The 19,030-nt window shown below is 50.0% G+C and overlaps 1 protein-coding gene and 1 long non-coding RNA gene across 3 annotated transcripts in view; both read right to left on the bottom strand.

The window, feature by feature from the left end:
* The window catches only part of DDC (dopa decarboxylase), an 84,286-nt gene extending 74,462 nt beyond the window's left edge, over nucleotides 1-9,824 (bottom strand). Inside the window, exon 1 of one of the 2 annotated variants that reach the window (XM_078442609.2) lies at nucleotides 9,704-9,824. The gene's annotated coding sequence lies outside the window, so the exon portion shown is untranslated. The remainder of the gene's footprint in view (nucleotides 1-9,703) is intronic. The other variant, XM_060632130.3, reaches the window with a different exon arrangement.
* Nucleotides 1-15,044, bottom strand: part of LOC145713013 (uncharacterized) — a 344,480-nt gene extending 329,436 nt beyond the window's left edge. Inside the window, exon 1 of the long non-coding RNA XR_014135926.1 lies at nucleotides 14,754-15,044. This is a non-coding gene — a long non-coding RNA (uncharacterized LOC145713013). The remainder of the gene's footprint in view (nucleotides 1-14,753) is intronic.
* Between the last annotated feature and the right edge of the window lie 3,986 nt (nucleotides 15,045-19,030).

The following is a 19,030-nucleotide window of genomic DNA, read 5'->3' on the forward strand; positions in this document are numbered from 1 at the left end:
TTCACCACGTGTGATAGACGGTGTCTGACCTGAGCCCCCAGCTGGGCTCAGCCCAGCTGAGACAGAAACGGGCAGAGGCTGTAACAGATCTGCGGTCCCCCGTGCCCCCGAGCAAATGCTGAGACAGTCACTACACACGGGGCACCAGCGTGAGCACTGAAACTCTGTGCTCTCAATCCTCACGATGGCTTTGCAAAGTAGCAAGACTATCCCTGCTCTGGAAAGGAGGAAGAGGGCTCAGGGAAGCCCACACGGCTCACAGGTAGTTTTACTCGTGGGTGTGGGCACTCAGAAGCCCCGACCGGTCCCTCCGACGGCCCCCTCGTGGCCCGAGCATCCCCGTCCAGAAACGCGGATGAGCACCTTGAAAATTTCAGGACCTCTCTCCTCAAATATCCACAGAGTCGTGGGGCGCCTGGGGGGCTCAGTCGGTTAAGCGTCTGACTTCAACTCAGGTCATGATCTCACGGTTTGTGGGTTCAAGCCCTGTGCTGGGCTCCGTGCCCGTGCTGACAGCTCAGAGTCTGCCTGGTTCTCTCTCTCTCTCTCTCTCTCTCCCCCTCCTTCCCTCTCTGCCCCTCCCCTACTTGTGCTTTCTCTCTCTGAAAATAAATAAATAAACTTAAATAAATAAGATATCCACAGACTCTTAATTTTCCTGGAGTCTTTCCCCAAACTCGCCACCAGACGCAAACGGAGTTTCCAAACGTCACAGGGGAAAACCTTCAGAAGGATCAACACCTTGAAGAGGGGGAAACATAAATAACCACCCCCCACCCGTTTATTTGAATTTGTAGGGGGTTGGCAGGATCTTGGTTTTTTGGTTTTTGTGGGGTTTTTTTTTTTGTAATTATTATCATCAAACTGGCTGCTGCCCGAGGCACACCCACCACGTGCCCAGAAGAGAGGGAGTGGCCACTGTCAAGGACACGATTTTTTCCCTTTCAGAACCGCCCTCCTCAGCTTGCTTCCATGTTAACTGTCCTAGATGTCACCTGTCTTTGCCCGGGGGCCTCACGGGCCACCCTCGGGCAGAAAGAGCCTGTGTCTCGCTGGCACCCTGGAAACCCACAGAGACCAGCTTTGATGTCGCCACGGGACCTTAGCCTTCGTTCTCTTCCGGAGGCGAGATCCTGCTGATATGAATGAGAAACCAAGCACAAGCACCCAGGGCTTGAAGCCTTTAAGAGAGGAATAGGATTGGGGGGGAGGGGGGGACTCATATCCTTTGCTCAGATGTCCCTCGGAAACTGGAGAAAATAATACATCCCGGGCAGGGGCATTCCCACCTGCAGTTGGCATGCTGATTAATTCTATAGCTCTCATTATTGACCACCTACTGTATTCCCCGGGGGCCGCTGACAAACATCAGAGCCAGTGTTTATAAGCATTTTGAGGGAGGACTGTTAGCGATCCTTGGCACTGAGGGCAGGAGCCTGGGGGTGGGGGGGGGGATGTGTTTTGCCCGCCATGCAGACGGGGTCCTCCTTCCCCACCCCACCCCACCCCAGCCTCCGTGGGCTCCACATACACCATGAACCAGCCCGGAAACTCATTTCCACTCACTTTGTTACAGCTCAGAGGACACCGGCTAAAAAAACCATCCGAAGTTTCTGTCTCTTTACCTGACCTGTTGCTCGGAGACACACGAAAAGGCAGGTGACTTAGGTTGGCACCCATTTCAATAAAAAGTCCCTATGGTGTGCCCCACTGGCTCACCGCCCGATGCCAAGCCGTCCCGGCCAGAGGAAATCAACCAGGCTGGAATGAACAAGCCAAGTCCAGCCCCCCACCCCCACCCCACCCCAGGGTCACAGCCATCCAGGAGCTGGAATTCTCCAGGGGCTCTGGTGACCCCAGGCTATAAGGACAAAGAGCAGTACTCACAGGCAGCCTTCTCTCTCCTCTCCTCCGCGACAGTTAAAAGGCACAGAGGATGCAATCACCATTTATATAGACAGTGTCCGCCTCCCCAAAGCCAATCAGAGCGGCTTGCTCTGCCTATTTACCCGGCAGCAACATCTTGCAACCTCTCCCGCCCTCCTGCTCTCCACCCCAGACTTGAGGGCTGGGTGGGGGCGGCCCAGGGCCAAAGGACACAGCGGAACCTTGCAGGGGCCAGCGGCAAGAGGCCACAGGGAAAGGGCTCTATGTTCCCAGTGCTCTGTGTTCAATCCGGACTCCTGCACACCCTCAAGGCAACCCCCTGGGAAACTGCAGGCTCCCTGGCTCTTTCTCGGGGAGAGGAAGGACCCAGGGTAGGCAAGATGAGTCAGGAGGATGCCTTCAGGCCAGCCCTGGGCCATCAGTTTAGTCCAGATCAGAGAGAAGCCGAGGAGGTGAGGATTTGTGCCAGGTTCCTGGGATTCAAAACCCTGTTCTCTCTCATTCTCTCTCTGTATTTTTTTTTTTTAATTTTTTAATGTTTATTTACTTTTGAGAGAGAGAGACGGAGCGTGAGCCGGGGAGAGGCAGAGAGAGAGGGAGACACAGAATCAGAAGCAGGCTCCAGGCTCCGAGCTGTCAGCACAGAGTCCGACGCTGGGCTCGAACTCACCGACCTTGAGATCATAACCTGAGCCGAAGTCGGACCCTTAACCGACTGAGCCACCCAGACACCCCAAGATATATTTTCTAATGCTTTGTCATGGTGTAGAGTAACGCACTTGGCTTTTTTTTAAAAAAAATTGAGGTATAATTGACATCCCAAAGTATGATCCTTTCAGGTGTACCATGTAGCGATGGGACATTTGCAGCCCTTGTGAAATGACCACCAGGGATGAGTCTAGTTACGGGTGTCGCACACCAAGTTGCTACAATGCGACCGACTGTGAGCCCCCACGCGGTGAGTTACATCCCAATGCGCAGCTCAGAGTTTGCATTTCCGGACCCCCTTCGTCCATGCTCCCTCCTCCAGCACCCCCTCCCTTCTGGAAATGCCAGTCTGTTCTCTGTATCTATGAGTCTGCGTTCTGTTTGGCTTGGTTTCCAGATTCCACATATTAATGAGATCATGTGGTTATTTATCTTTCTCTGCGTGGCTTATTTCACTTAGCATAACGCTGCAAGGTCCATCCACGCTGTTACAAGAGGCAAGAGTTCTCGGGCTCCCTTTCTTCTCCGCCCCCTCAGGCAGGCTGGTCAGTGAAACACGAGGGACAGGGTTCGTTTCTCTATCGCGGTGTGCGCAGAGCCCTGGGAACCTTGGAAGGGGGCCTGGCAGAGCTCACTCAGATCAGGAGGGGCAGGCAGGACTGTCTGCTCCTACGACACACGTGTGCATGCACATGCGTCCACTGCACACATATACATGCACATACATGCAGCTCACGGTCAGGGGCAGAGGCCTTGGAGCCTGCGGCAGGAGGGCAGCGGGGCTGTGGGGGGCTGGCGAGGAGCTCCCCACCCTCCTTCGGTGGCTGGGTGAGGACAGGAGGCTGTTCATCCCCCGGCACTGAGATGTGCTCCTGCAGACAAGAGGCAGGCGGGACCAGGTGCTCTGCGGGCAGAGAGAGCGGCAAGCTGGACAAAGCTGGCGGGCCCATGGCAGGTGGCTTCACACACAGGGGTTCCAGCAAGGGGCCTGGGGTCTGGAGACCTAGCAAGGGGTCTAGAGAGGGCCACTCCCAGTACTCTGCTTGGTAAACCCTGGTTGAAGACAGGAGGCGATGCAGAGAGGATACAGGTATGGTAAGGGGCTGACCCCAGCACGGACCTCTGGTCAAGGGGGTGTGAGAATCGAGTGAAATCTTCCATTCCATAAAGAGTCACCCTCATAACACCTAGCACTTATAAAGGCTTCGTTACAGGGATTTCTACAGAAAATCATTCAGTCCCTCTCAACTACTTTACAAGGTAGACATTCTCATCGCCATTGCATGGATGGAGAAGCTGAGGCCCAGAGAGGTTAGGCCATGAGGCAGGGCCACACAGCAAGCATCTTCCTTGCCAGCGGGCCAGCCTGCCCTCATGCTGGACACGGCAAACCTACTTGCTGGGAGGCAGACCGTGAAAGAATAGACAGAGGGAGAAATCCATAGTTGTCAATGGTGACCAGCGCTGCAAAGCTCGAGAAGAGGGCACAGCCCAGACAGGAGGCTGGAAGCCAGGGACCCAGCCAACGTTTGCAGAGAAAGCAGTCGCCAGAAGGTTTAAGGCAGGGCCCTGGCATGCCTAATCTAAGTGCTTCAAAACATCGTTGCCCACGGGGTACACTGGGCTTGCACCTGTCTCCACCGCCTGTGAGGTATTATCGGCGGCCAGCTTCTTCGCTCATCCACAGTGATCGTGGTGAGACAGGACTTACAGTAGGAACCGGAAGACAGGAGAAAATCTAACAAAACCTAACAAAAGACGTGCAAAACCGGATGAAGAAACTTATAAAAATCGACAGGAGCCATTACAGTAGATCTAAATAGATGGGAACTGATGTCTGTTCACGCATAGAAACATCCACTTTCCTCAAAACGATTCGCAGATTCGATGCCATCAGAATCTAAATCCCAACACAGATATTTGACGACAAAATATAAATGCAAGGGGCGCCTGGGTGGCTCCGTCGGGTAAGCGTCCGACTTCAGCTCAGGTCATGGTCTTGCAGTTCGTGGGTTCGAGCCCCGTGTCGGGCTCTGTGCTGACAGCTCGGAGCCTAGAGCCTGCTTTGGATTCTATGTCTCTCTCTCTCTCTCAATAATAAATAAACATCAGAAAATTTTAAAAAGTATATAAATGCAAAAGCAAAGGTCTAAGAACGGCCAGCATACTGTCGAGAAAGAAGGACATTACAGTCTTGCTCTACACTTATGACTGAGGAAGCTTGAAAAAGTCATGGTTTTGATTGCAAAGGCAGACACCTGACCAATTAAACAGAATAGACAGCCTGGAAAAAAAAATCCCAGAAAGATATGGAGAATTGACAAACGTGGAATTGTAGATTGATAGAGAACACATTATGAAACGGTGCCGGGCAACTGGTCAACTACTTGGAAAAAATGAAATTAAACCTGCTCCTCAATCCATATACAAAAAATAGGTTTCTGATAGATTAAAGCCTTCACTGGGAAAGGCAAAATTTTTAGGACAACAGAAATATATATTTATGGCCTTGGAGGGGAACGATTTCATAAATGATTCACTTAGCCAGCTAACCATAAAAGATCATCAAGTGTCACTACATTACTGTTGAGAATATCTATTCTGCAAACTGTACAAATTAGAAAGAGGAGGGAGGCATTTAAGATGCATATTGCTAATTACGGGTTAGGCTTCATAAAATTAAGAAGACATTTCAATAAAAGAAAGACAACTCAATAGAAATACAAGCACATATCTGCAATGGAAAGGAAATGTCTCCTAAATATGTAGAAAGATGATCCTTCTTGTTAGTGAGAAAAGAAGGTAACTGTTTATTGGTAAAGTATAGAGTTGCAATTGATTTTGTATGTTTCATCCTTTTTCCGGCCACCTAACGACATTCTCTTAAAAGTTGTAATAATATGGGGCGCCTGGGTGGCTCAGTTGGCTAAGCGTCCGACTTCAGCTCAGGTCACAATCTCGCGGTCCGTGAGTTCGAGCCCCATGTCGGGCTCTGGGCTGATGGCTCAGAACCTGGAGCCTGCTTCCCATTCTGTGTCTCCCTCTCTCTCTCTGTCCCTCCCCCATTCATATTCTGTCTCTCTCTGTCTCAAAAATAAATAAACGTTAAAAAAATTTAAAAAAGTTGTAATAATTTGTCTGTTAATTCAGGTGGATTTCATTGCGAAGGACCATATCACCTGTGAACTGTGATAATGTTCTTTCGAGTCCTTTTTCTTATTTATTTTTCTTGCCTGATTACACTGTCTAGGACTGTGCTCTCCAGTGTCATAGGCACAAGCCCCACCTGCCTAAGGAAGGGCCCCTTGAAACACAGCCAGTGCCACTGAGAAAACGAATGTTTCATTTTATGTAATCATTTACATTCAAATCTCAAAACCGAAGCAGTGTAAAAATGTTCCCTGTTACACGATTTGAATGTAGGACTACATTTCACTTTGTTGTGTTACATAAAATCTTTCATTCTACTGCAGTACATGTAGATTTTTTTTTTTATTTTTATTTTTTGGATTTTTAAAAAATTTTAAATGTGACTACTGGAAAACTTAAAATTTCAGGTTCTATATGTGCCTGGCCCTATTTCCTAGATGTCCCTCTGTGACACTGTTGAATAGAAGCAGTTGTGGTGAATGTCCTCACCTTGTTGGCTTTAAAAACAATGCTTCTAACATTTCACTAAATGACAGGGTTTTATTGGAAATTCATTATTAGGAGGTTTCTTCTATTCCTACTTTTATTATAATAAATTGATGTTCAATTGTATCAAAATAGTTTCTGCATCTAAAGAGAAACTCACATGGTTTTCCTCCTCTGAATTGTTAATATGATAAATGTCATTAACAAGTTTTCTAATTTTCAAACATCCATTTATTCTTGGGATAAAACTACGGCGAGTTAACTGCATGAATTTGTACCTTCTTTCTCACGAATAACTGTAATTTTTCCTGCTAACGTGGGTTTTCTCTGGTTTTAGGGTCAGATTCTGTGGTCGCACAGATTGGGGATAATCCCTTCTTTTTTTAAATTCTCTGAAGCAGTTTGTATAGTTCTGAAATTCGGCATTATCCAATCACCTACAGTGTGACAAGTCACATGTAAACATTATTTGCCCCTCCTCCTACGTTTGAGGAAATATTTTTAACAAATCAGTTTGTTTATCATTTGGGACTATTCAGTAAGATTTCTATTTCCCCTTCGTGCTATGTCAGCAAATTTTTAAATTTCAGGACAAGGGTTTGTCTGTTTTAATAATACACGCGTTACCATTTTGCTTGGTTGAATCTACAATGATGTCCCCTTTCCTTACAATTTTATTTATTTATTTATTTATTTATTTATTTATTTATTTATTTCCCTCCCTTTTCTTCATTGGTTAAGGTTGGCAGAGTTGCTTTTAGTTTATTAGTCTTAAAAAAAAACCTTGTGGCTTTGTTGGTCTGTCCTAATCTACCTTTATTTTCTTTTTCGTTGATTTTTCCTCTTAAGCTGAATTATTGCCTGCGTTCAACTTATCTTCATTCTGTTGTGATGTTTCTACCGCCTTTAGCTGAGTGATTGGCTCGATTTCTGTCCTTTTTCAACATCCAATATCAGCATTTAAAACTAGATGCTTTGGGGGCACCGGGCTGGCTTAGTTGATTAGGTGTCCTACTCTTGGTTTCAGCTCAGGCCACGATTACAGGGTTTGTGGGATCCCTTTCCGCGTCGGACTCGGCACTGACAGCTCAGAGCCTGCTTGGGATTCTCTCTCTCCTTCTCTCTCTGCCCCTCCCCTGCTCCCTTTCTCTCTCTCTCTCTCTCTCTCCCTCTCTCTCTTCCCATGGCCTGCTCATGTGTCAGCGCTCTCTCTCTCAAAATAAATAAATAAACTTAAAAGAACTCCAGACATGTATAGCAATTTTTACTTTTTTTTTTTTAATATAAATTGAATTGAATTGAACTGAACTGAATTGACTTGAATTGACTTCAATGGAATGGAATTGAACGGAATAGAACTGAACTGGGGAGAGGACACGCTGGTTTGATAGCGATTCTGTGACAGGTGTTCAGACTTAAGTCTGCTACCGATACATCCTCAATTTTTGTAACGTTTCAGGTGCACTTGAGAAGAAAGCATTTTCTAACTATCTGGCGCGGGGCTCTAGTATGTCCAATAAACCAAGATGGTTACTTGTTGAGATTTTCCAAATCTCTACTAATATTTTTGTTGCCTTGATGAGCCTTTCAGTTTACTCTCATTACTAATGGTGTGTTAGAATTTTCCATTATGATGGTGAATTTGTTGATCTGTCCTCACACTTGTGCCAAGATTTGCTTATCATACTTCAGGTATACTTGCATTCTTCCATCAGGTTTATATAGTAGCAAACTGCATAAATAGGTTACTTGTTGATGACCTGGTTCAGCATGGACACACCGTCGTTCTTTGTCAGTCTCACCTACCGTCGGTGAGAGCCCGTCCCCTGCCACCAGAGGCCGGGGTGCAGCAAAACTCGGGGATGGCATCCCGTGCAGATGGCGATGTCTCTTCACACGCCATTTAGTGACTTTTAGAAGCTTGGAAGTTATGATTTACATTTTGAGGAGCCCCAACACGTTCCTCGTTTCAAAATCCAGTCGGTGAGGACAGCCAGAGTGAAAGTTCTAGGGTGCCCCCCTGTCCCAGACTTCCGCGCACATGAGCCCTAAGAGCAACTACAAGGTTGACCCCTGGAAGGACTTCCCCCAGCAACAAGAGCACCACCTCTCACCTCCTGGGCCCAACACACTGGATCGCTAGGCTGGCTGAGAACAGGGCAGAGCGTCAGCCCGGGTTCAGCCTGCTCTGCTAAGAGACACTCAGGAGTGGGAGCGCCGGGTCCCCCAAGGCCGTGCATGGGGAGACCTGTCTAGACAATGCCTCCTGTGCCCTCACACCACCTTGGAAGCCCAGAGCCTTCCGCCCTGTGCCCAGTCCTGCACTTGCCACTTTCCAGCTGTGCCTTGACACTCCCCATCTCCACCCTTCCCATCCCCCTCCGGCCAACGGTCCTGAATCTCCGGTCCTGTCCCTCCAGACCCCCCCTCCCTGCTCTCCAAGGGCTCATGTGACTACTCTAGTGCTTGGGACATGGTAAGTGCTTTGAAAATGCGACATTTTCCCAGAATGGCGGGGGGCCAGGTGCCGGGCTGTGCCATAACAACATCTAAGTGCTGATTCATGCTCACAGGCTAGGAGGTCTTGCCTGACCGTCCTCACCTCTCCCGACATGGTTTCGCACGTGTCTAACGAGGATACGATTAAAGACGAAGGTTAACCGCAGCACATGCTAAACTCTCAGAAGCATTAACTCAGGCCCGATGGAGAAGAACAATCTTCTTAAGGATGGTATCTGCTTATAATGATTTTTTAGTGTGTATTTTTATTTATTTTTGAGAGAGAGAGAGAGAGAGGGCTCGTGTAAGCGGGGGAAGGGACAAGGAGAGAGACAATCCCAACCAGACTCTGTAATCATAACTGGACTCAGGGCTCGATCCCATGGCCGTGAGATCATGACCTGAGCAGAAATCAAGAACTGGACGCTCGACCGACTGAGCTACCCAGGCGCCCCTATGGGATTTATTTAAAAAAATTTTTAAATATAATTTAATGTCAAATTGGTTTCCATACAACACCCAGTGCATTATGGGATTTAATCATCCCAGTTGCCTAACAAGGTAGGTACTATTAACATCCCCATTGTAGAGACGAAGAAACAGAGGCTCAACAGAGGCTCAGGGGAACGAGGGGCCCCAAAGCACATGGGAAGCAGGGGGTAAGGACAGGACGTTGCCCACATCTGTCCTGCCTTGGCTCCTGAGTGACAGGCAGGAAATCATCCCCGGCACCTCCCTCGTCACACAGGAGCCGCACAAGTGACCGTGCACGTGTGAGCACCTCCTGTCAGCCCCCGTGTCACCGACAGCCCCGCGAGACGCCAGCCTAAGAGCATTGGACCAACAGTGACTTCCAGTCCTCAGGGGAGTTAACCTCAGGCAAGCAGTCAGCACCTGGGGACCAAGAGTCAAGGTACAGATGTCGCCGTTTCCAACAATAATAATCCAGTGAAGTATGAAGCCAGGGACTTACTTGCTGAGAATCCTACTTCCTTCTGGGCTTATTCTTCATGAGACCCGCTGGCTCTGGGACAGATCACTCCGTGTAGCTTGAAATCCACATGGTTCCCTGTCCTTGCTTGTTCAGCCTGCTGTGCTGGTTAAACATTAATTCCTGCTGGTGATAAAGGTCACAGAAGTCTTGAGAAACCTCCAGGGAGGGCTCCCTTCCCCTACAGCCCTGAACAGCTTGGATCCCTCTCACCACCGACTTAGCCCAGTCGCCAGATCCCTCCATTATCCCCAACAGCCCCAGTTTCAAGGTTTCGCCTCATCAGGTCGTCCCGTAAGGTCCAGCCTTGCAGCACGGGAAGCCTTCTCGGATGCCCCCACACGGAGCCTGCACGCCCTAGCTCTTCCTTCCCCAACCGCTGAAACGATGGTGACGATGCAGAGGAGAATAATGCTGCGGCCGAGATTGTGGCGGACGTACAGAAAAACCCTAGGCAAGAGGATTTTCTTGGGACAGAGAGCAGGGCTGAGAGGAGGCACGGAAAACATGCAGAGAAGGTCCACAAGGAGTGTGGGGGCTGACCCTGGTGGCCACCCCGCAGGTGCTCTGGGCTCAGGGCTCCGGCGGGTACAAAGGGCCAAGGGGGTGTGAGGCCGCGTTTCGGGCCATTCGTCAGAGGACTGGACACACACAGGGAGGACAGGACTGTTGTGGCCCGAGCGCTTGTCACAGGCTGGAGAAGGGAAGAGGTCTCCGTGTCCCATCCCTGGCGGCAGGGTCAGCCTGGGGGGGTGGGGTGGGGCGAAGACTCAGCGTTCCGTTCGTGGTCAGCATGGGGCCTGAGGAGGCACAGCAGAGTGACACTGAGAAGATTCCAAACCGGTACAAGCGCCACTGGAGGAAAGGAAGGAGAGGGAGGGGTCACGTGGGTCCTACAGGGACGCCCACTCACTGCTTCACGTGCAGCCTGACATCAGCCGACACCGTAGAAGTAACCGTCCTTGTAGGGGAAGAGTGAGGGAAGGGCTCCCTCTGGGGAACAGCATCTGTGAAGGTGCTGAGGCTAGAAAGAGTATCTCGAGCCCTGAAAGAAGTCCCTCCCCCCGCGACAGAAGGCACTGAAGTGCCTGCGACGGAAGGCACTGAAGTGTTTCTGGAAAGTCTGACCTTAGCTTGTGTACATCTGAGTTAAGATCACTCTGGCCCTCGTGTGCAAAATGGACCAGTGGGACGAGAGTAAAACCTGTCTCTACGCTCCTGATTTGCAGGAAGGAGCAGAAACCCAAGGAACACGGTGGGAGTTCGGGTGGGCTGGGGGAGGGAAGGGAGTTGCGTGTGTGCACACATGTGCGTGTGTGCTTGTGCAAGTGTGTTCTTGTGCATGCGTGTTCATGCGTGCTTGTGCATGCGCATGCTTGTGCACGTGTACTTGTGCAAGTGTATGTGTGTGTGCGTGCATGCATGCGTGTTCGTCCATGTGCGCGTGGACTTGTCCATGTATTCACGTGCATCTGCACGTGTGCGTGTGCATGTGTCCGTGTGCACTTGTGCATGTGTGCGTGCGTGTTCACGTGCATCTACATGTGTGCATGCGCATGTGCACACGCACGCGTGGGTGTCAGGAGGCTGCTGGGAAGAGGACGCGTCAGGAATCAGGATGAGTTCACGGACCTGAGGCCACTGGGTGGACGGTGATTCTCGTGGACTGGGAAAAAGTGCCCAGTGGGGGGCCAGCTTAGCCGACCAGAGACAGAGTTCGGCTTGGGAATTAAATTCTAGACACCACACACACACACACACACACACACACACACACACACAGGGCATTCGGTGGAGATGTCCAGGGAACTTTTCCAGGTAGGGGTCTGATGTCACAGAAGCAGTCCGGACAGGACATGAAGTTACGAGTGGACAGAGTGGCTTAAACGGTACTTGAAGCAACAAGACTGGATAAAAGCACCCAGAAAGAGAGCGCATGCACATGCACACACGTGAGGGAGAAGGGTATGCAAGTTCCCAAGTTACAGGAAGACAGAGATGTGGCAATGTCACTTTCAGCAAGCTTCTCCGCCAGGAGACAAACGTACAAGGGATTTAGGTGACAGGTGAAAAATTCTTGTTGAGCAGGGATCAGCCCAGAATTTTGGTCGGATGACCTCAGGGCACCTCCTTCCCCACCGGTGCCTACCTGCCAACACACGACCCTGGAGTTTATTTTGTGCCTTCCTGCTGGCCGACCTGACCAACTGTCCGGCCATCGTCTCGGACAAATCTGCCATGATGATCACTCTGTGACCTGAAGACTCCCTGGGCACAGACCCCGCCCCATTCTTGATTTTTGTTTAATCACACAAGCAATTTCACTTGGTAGTCCCTGGGGACAGAACGTCTGTGATCTGTTCTGGATACATGGCTATGACTCACCCCTATTCTCCAACACCTCCTCTGGGGGGTCCCCCAGCACCACCACCACCCACCGCCTCTAGGGCTACAGAAGCCGGTCTTATGGGAGGTGGGCTGCAGAGATCTACTCATCTTGCACCCACCCAGGACACACTTTGGTCTGTAAGCCTCCCTCTTAGACCATTTCTGGTCATACTGGACCGGATGGCCTTTTCCCTCCGTCTCAAGGCTCCTTCGGCTTAAGGAAATCGTTCTGCATATGATTTTCTTTCATGGGACGCTGTCCCTTCCCTTGATCACTATCTCTCTTCAGATGTGTGTCTTAGCCAGGTGGCAGAACCTTCTACATCCTAAGGACATTCTACTGATCTCCGTACACAGGGCACATCAGTTCTCCGTACAGAAGTCATCTGACAATGCTCCCCAATCTGGCATACGTCCCTCGAGAAAACGAGAGCAAAAATGAACACTTTCGTCCATAATCCTACTGCAGACAGAGCGCTGATGTCAACATGGGGAGTCGACATTAGCCTTCAAGTTTTCGGTGTCTGCAAATGTGTTAACCGGAGGGCGGCAAAACCGCGTATGCTTTTTGCAACCTGCTTTCCGCCGCTTGACAAGATACCATAACCACGTGAAACCAGTTCTCCCGACATTATTTTTGAAATCATCATCTCCTCTCATCTTGCTGTCTCTTGAGCTTGTTGCTGTTCTGAATCGTCCATTCATTTACATGGTGGTGCCTCACTATGTAAACGTTCTCGCTTAATAAAGAATTGGGATAATTCGAAGGACAAGAGTTCCCTTATCAGTTTTCCGTAAAAAAAAAAAAAAAAAATTCCGTGCTTTCACATATTTCTGGTCATGATCTCACGAATCGTGGGTTCTGCAGCAGGCTTTGTGCTGACAGAGCAAAGACTACTTGGGATTAGCTTTCTCTCCGTCTGTCTCTCTCTCTCTCTCTCTCTCTCTCTCTCCCTCTCCTGCCTGCTCTCTCTCTCAAAATAAATTTTAAAAACTTACACTAAGAAACATCACGGTGAGATGCGGGTTGGAAGAATACTAACACCTAATGTTGTGGAGAACTGGCCCCCGGGAATGGAAGTCTTCCTGTCCAGACTAACTTCGATCCTGTCTCATGTGAGTCTGGAGTCCCTCCAGCACCAGTTTATTTTGTGGGTGACCGTACAGAACCCCGGGAAGGGCAAAGGAGGTCAGTACAGGGCCCGTTTTCACACCGGTCACCAGTGTGCACAGCTCAAGCTGAAATGTGCCTTTGGGACTCCAGAAGCCGGTACAGGACATTCCCCTGGTGGGGGGGGATCGTTCCCCCTGAACACCCCTCACATCTGCAGAGCCAGCACTGGTGACCGGGGACAACCCATGGCAGAGTCACGGGCGTCGGCAGCTGTGTGCTCAGAGGTACTAAGTCGTGGACGGCATCTGGCATCATCCCTCCACGAAGTCTTGTATTTACGTGTCTGCTTTGGAGGTGTGTTCACAGGAGGATGTAAATCTCAGGTAGTTGTCGTTCTGCCACCCAAACTCACGCATTTCAAGAGAATGCGTTTTCAACTTCACGCCGCAGCTTGGAGTTCAGGAGCCCGTTCAGGCGAGGCAGCCCTCTCCCAGCGAGTAGCAAGTCGCGTGTCCACTGTGACGTTCGCTACAGAGTGACAGTGTCCTTGAAGTGAGCGCACAGGTGTGCATTGACATCGAGAAGCACCTTTAACAAGACACCTGACTTGGTAAAAGAAAACACGCATCCGAAGAAAGGTGTCTGTCAAAGGAAAGCTTGCCTGGCAAGGGAGCACAAAGTAACCAGTCAGAATGTGTGTTGGCAGAGGACCCACCTACGGGGGGTGGGGTGGGGAACGGGTGCCCTGACCCTGCAGCTGGAGGGCCTGGACCAGTGGCTCATGAGTCACCATCGTTGTCAAGAGCTGCATATGGCGGGGGTACTGGCTCCAGAGATCATCCCGCCAGGATCGCGGGCTGATTCTATCCCAGCAAGATCCTTGTACTACTCAGTTGAGCTCAGGCACACTTGTCCAAGGCCGCCACGATGCCCACAAGCTTTCAGCTGCTGCTTCCAGACGGAACCGGGCATGCACGTCCACTTGGGCAGCTCTGTGACATTTCTGCGACGCACAGCTTCCTGCCCCTCTAGCGTTGAGTGGTTTGAGGCATGACCATCGAATTCTAAGCCCAGAAGTGTCCGAGCTACATGTAGAGAGCAGTTGGCCACTGCCATCTCCTGATGAGATAGGGCAGCAGACCCACGCCAGTCTCCCCAGTGGATGATCTCCTTGGGTGGCAGTTCCACATCGCCAATGTTTGGCTTTTCCAGTTAGGGTTATGGTTGTCTGGGTCCCAGGTGACCCTCTGGTAGGAAGAGTTACAATGTCAGAACCAATGTTGAGTTTTCCTGGAAAAGCCACTTAGCTTAGGAGCTGGTGAGAAGATAAGTTTTGTGTTTTTTTGCAGAGCAGAGGGTTTTTTATTTATATTTCTTGAGAGAGGGAGAGAGGGAGGGAGAGAGAGAGAGAGAGAGAAAGAGAGAGAGAGAGAGAGAGATGCAGGGGCAGAGGGAGAGAGAATCCCAAGCAGGCTCCACACTGTGTGGAGCGCAACGCAGGGCTTGATCTCACAACCCTGAGATCATGACCTGAGCCAAAATCAGGAGTCGGACTCTCAACCAGCTGAGCCACCCAGGCGCTCCAAAAGTGTTTTAAATGTCATTGAAGTCTAGCTTGTCAATTCTTACCTTCATGGATCTCACCTTTGCTGCCGTAGCTAGGAAGTCATTACCAAATTCTATATTCATCTGGATTTTCTCCTATGCTACCTTTCAGGGGTTTTATAGTTTTGCATTTTATATTCAGGTCTGTGGTCCCCGTGAGTTAGTGCTTGGGAAGGGTGTGGGGTCTGGGTCTAGATTTGCTGTTTTGCACATGGACGTCTGCTTGTTCCATCAAGAACAGTTGAAGGGACCATCTTTGCTCCACTGTGTTGCTTTTGTTCCTTTGTCAAAGATCAGTTGATTATATATATATATATTTTTTTTTTTTTAATTTTTTAAATTTTTTAATTTTTATTTATTTTTGAGAGAGAGAAAGTGTGAGCAGAGGAGGTGCAGAGAGAGAGAAACACAGAATCTGAAGCAGGCTCCAGGCTCTGAGCTGTCAGCACAGAGCCCGACACGGGGCTCGAACCCACGAACCGCGAGATCATGACCTGAGCCATAGTTGGACGCTCAACCCACTGAGCACCCCCAGGCGCCCCAAGATCAGTTGATGATATTGATGGGGGGGGTCTACTTCCGGGTGCTCTGTTGTGTTCCGTCGATCTCTCTGTTCTTTCCCCAATAATACAGTCTTGATTTGCTGTAACTTCAAAGAAGGGGTCGGACCTGGGTGGTGTAAATCCTTCAACTCTGTGCTTTTCTCCAGCTCAGGTTTTCAAATCACTGTTGGATCACGAAATCACTCTTGAAGGTGTCATGGCCAGCATTTTAAAAGATGAAGTAGAATCCAATCAGAAAGAGAGGTGTTGCACTGGAGAAGGGAAACACTATTTTCCAAAACTTCTGTTTCAATTACAGTGAAACCTCGGACTGCGACAAACTTGTTCTGCGAGGGTTCTGCAAGAGGAGTAAACATTTTAACTTGATAAACGAGCGATGTCTTGCAACACGGGTCACATGTGACACCGAATGCCACATGATCACAACTGAGCCACTGCTTCTGGAAATTCGCTTTTACAAGTGATTTGGACGACAAGCGTGTTTCCGGAATGAATTATGCTTGCAAACCAAGGTTTAACTGTATGTGTGTGGGCGCACCCCGGCACACGATGAATGCATTTCTTACCGTAGCTCGTAGTCAAAGCTTCAAAAGCCACTACGGAGAGTCTCTTTCCAGAGGAATAAAAGAGGTCAAGACTTGGAAAATCCGAAATTGAGGGGGATACAATGAGCACAGAGAGTTAGAGAAGGCAACCCTGACCAGCAACCTGCTATTCCTATTTTTATTTTTTATTGAATTAAAAAAAATGATAGTCACACGTTCCTTAGCTATTTGTGGTTTTCCTTCCATGAATTTCTCGCTTCTATTACAAAATCTTTTTCTAATGTTTATTTTTGAGAGAGAGACAGAGCAAGCAGGGAAGATCAGAGAGAGAGGGAGACACGGAATCCGAAGCGGGCTCCAGGCTCCGAGCCGTCAGCACAGAGCCTGACGCGGGGCTCGAACCCACGAACCGTGAGATCATGACCTGAGCCGAAGGCAGACGCTTCACTGACTGAGCCCCCCGGGCGCCCCTCTTGCTTCCATTTCCGTATTATTTCCAGCTGGCGAGTGACAAGGCCATGGCCTGGGAGGGTCACCTGGCATGCCAGCATGGGGCCCCGCGGCCCAGCGCCCTCAGCGGCTCCGACGGCTGAGCAGACTATGTGATCCCCTCTTCCGCTTGCAAACCGACCACAGGCGCGCTAATGTGTGACGGTGGCACGCTCCTGTCTGAGCCTCCCCTGGGACGTGGACAGAGTCTGTGTGGGTGGCCCGTCTTCCAGAGGGGACGGATGACAGAGGCTCTCAGCGGGGACACGCGAGAGTCCCCTGCCTTGCGCTTGTTCCAGCCCAGAGCCTCCTTTTACAGTTGTGTTAAATGATTACCCAAGGTCTGCTGCTACAGCATAGCAGAGGGCACAAGCCTGTTCTCTTGAAAGCCTCCAGAATCCCCCTTCCCAGTGGGAGCTGTTCCCGGTCACGTGGTGCCTGCTACCAGGCACATTCACGGAACCCACTAAACCCGAACCCCCAGGAGGGAGGCCAGGAATACCCCTGTACCCATGCCTGAAGGTACCCATTTGGGAGAGAAGGGTGATGGTAAGTTTGGCGTAGTTTGTGGCGTCTAATATTTTTTTTTTAAAGTTTTTGAGAGAGAGAGAGAGAGAGAGAGAGAGAGAGAGAGCCAGCAGGGGAGGAGCAGAGAGAGCGGGGGAGAGAGAATCCCAAGCGGGCTCCGTGTCGTCAGCGCAGAGCCTGAGGCGGGGCTCGAACCCACAAAACCGTGAGATCGTGACCTGAGCCGAAGTCAAGAGTCAGACGCTTAACCAACTGAGCCACCCAGGCGCCCCTCGTGCAGTCTAAGCTTCTAGCAGGACTGAGACTTAAACAGCACTAACGTGGATCACCTAGGTTCAAAGTCACCCCAGGGAAAAGCCTCAGCCAGCTCAGAAATACGGTGCAGTCATATTTTGTATAATACTGAAAGAGTGCAGTAACAAAATACCAATACCACTTTACTTGGTTTGCACAAAATAAAAAACAAGGCAAGCCCCCCTCCCTCTAATGTAAAAATGTGCCAAGAATGGCCTACTTTTGGAACTGCTGGGCTGGGAGAAGCCCCACGGTGCTCCCCTCAGGACGGCCTGCCTTCGCTCACAAACAGGGACTGGTTTTGTCTGGGGAGGGACTCGTTCTGAATTCTGTAACGCCATCAAGAACGATCCCTGTTTGCAACGTGATTGCTCATGCGAAACCATCTCTCGAGAAGCCCTACACGTCCTGTTCTTGACTCCTACGGGGACAGAGGTCACCACCTCTTCAGATGAGTAGCAATGTGGTTTCTGCTTGCACCAAGGGCCCTTGTGTTCAAACACACACTTTATATTTAGGCACTAAAATTACACTCAGTCTGGGGGGATAGTCCCTGATGGAGTAACCTAGGCCATAGCAAATGAAACTCTCCCAGCGCTGGCTCACTCCAGAGTGGTACCAGGTGGTCTGGGTTAATACCAGATTGGGAAGTCCTTTACCTCCGGGGGTGTGCGATGGAGGACGGGCCAAGCAGACACCGCTAAGTTCTATACACGATACACGTGTGTGACGCGAAATTACTCCGAGTTATAACTGGAAAGCAAGGTGGGCCAGAGCCGAATGAAGGCCGTGGACAGCGTCATCCTGGTGTAGCACAAGGGAAGCTCGTGTGTCTTCCATGGGGGATGAGGCACAGGTGTGACTTCGGCGGGGGTGCCCTTAGCCTTGGGTCTGAGGCTGAGTTTTGCCGATTCAGAGCACCAACCAGACACAAGAGACTGACTCGAAAGCGGACCCTCCTTGGTCTCGTCATCCACGGCCACTTCTGTAACGTAAGTGTTTGCTATCAGTCATCCGGACCAGCGCTGCCCGCCAGAACTTTCTGCAATGATGGCGACGTTCTGTGTCCGCACGGATCATCATGGCGGCCCCTAGCCACTTGTGGCTGTTGAGCGCTTAATATGTGGCCAGGGCCACCTGGAATGGAACTTTTCATTTTATTTTTATGAATTAGAATTAAAATTTAAATAGGGGTGCGTACTTAGTGGTAGCATATTGGACTGCACACACTAGAGAACACCATGCTCTCTGTCTACCTGTGGTCACCCCCACGTTCATCCTTCACCCACGGATCTCCCAGCTGGACTCCGGGCCTCCATTTAAAAAAAAAATTTTTTTTTAATGTTTATTTATTTTTGAAGGAGAGAGACAGACAGTGAACAGGGGAGGGGCGGAGAGAGAGGGAGACACAGAATCCGAAGCAGGCTCCAGGCTCTGAGCTGTCAGCACACAGCCCGACGTGGGGCTCGAACCCACGAACCGTGAGATCATGACCTGAGCAGAAGTTGGACGCTTAACCAACTGAGCCACCCAGGTGCCCCTGAACTCTGTGCCTCCTTGAGCACTGTGTGACACAGCTCCCATAGACCATGAGGCGCGTGTGTGTGTGTGTGTGTGTGTGTGTGTGTCTGAGTATACAGTTACCATAGAGCTTTTCTTCTCTAAGAGGATTTGTCATCATTCTTATTTCAAATAACCAAATTCCCTAATTCTCCAAAATGACATTGTGGTAATTTGCCATAGACCAACCAAGGAAAAAAAAATTCTTCTGCAAATTAATGTA

Source organism: Panthera onca, chromosome A2 (assembly GCF_046562875.1).
Source record: "Panthera onca isolate mPanOnc1 chromosome A2, mPanOnc1 haplotype 2, whole genome shotgun sequence".
Classification (NCBI taxonomy): Eukaryota; Metazoa; Chordata; class Mammalia; order Carnivora; family Felidae; genus Panthera; species Panthera onca.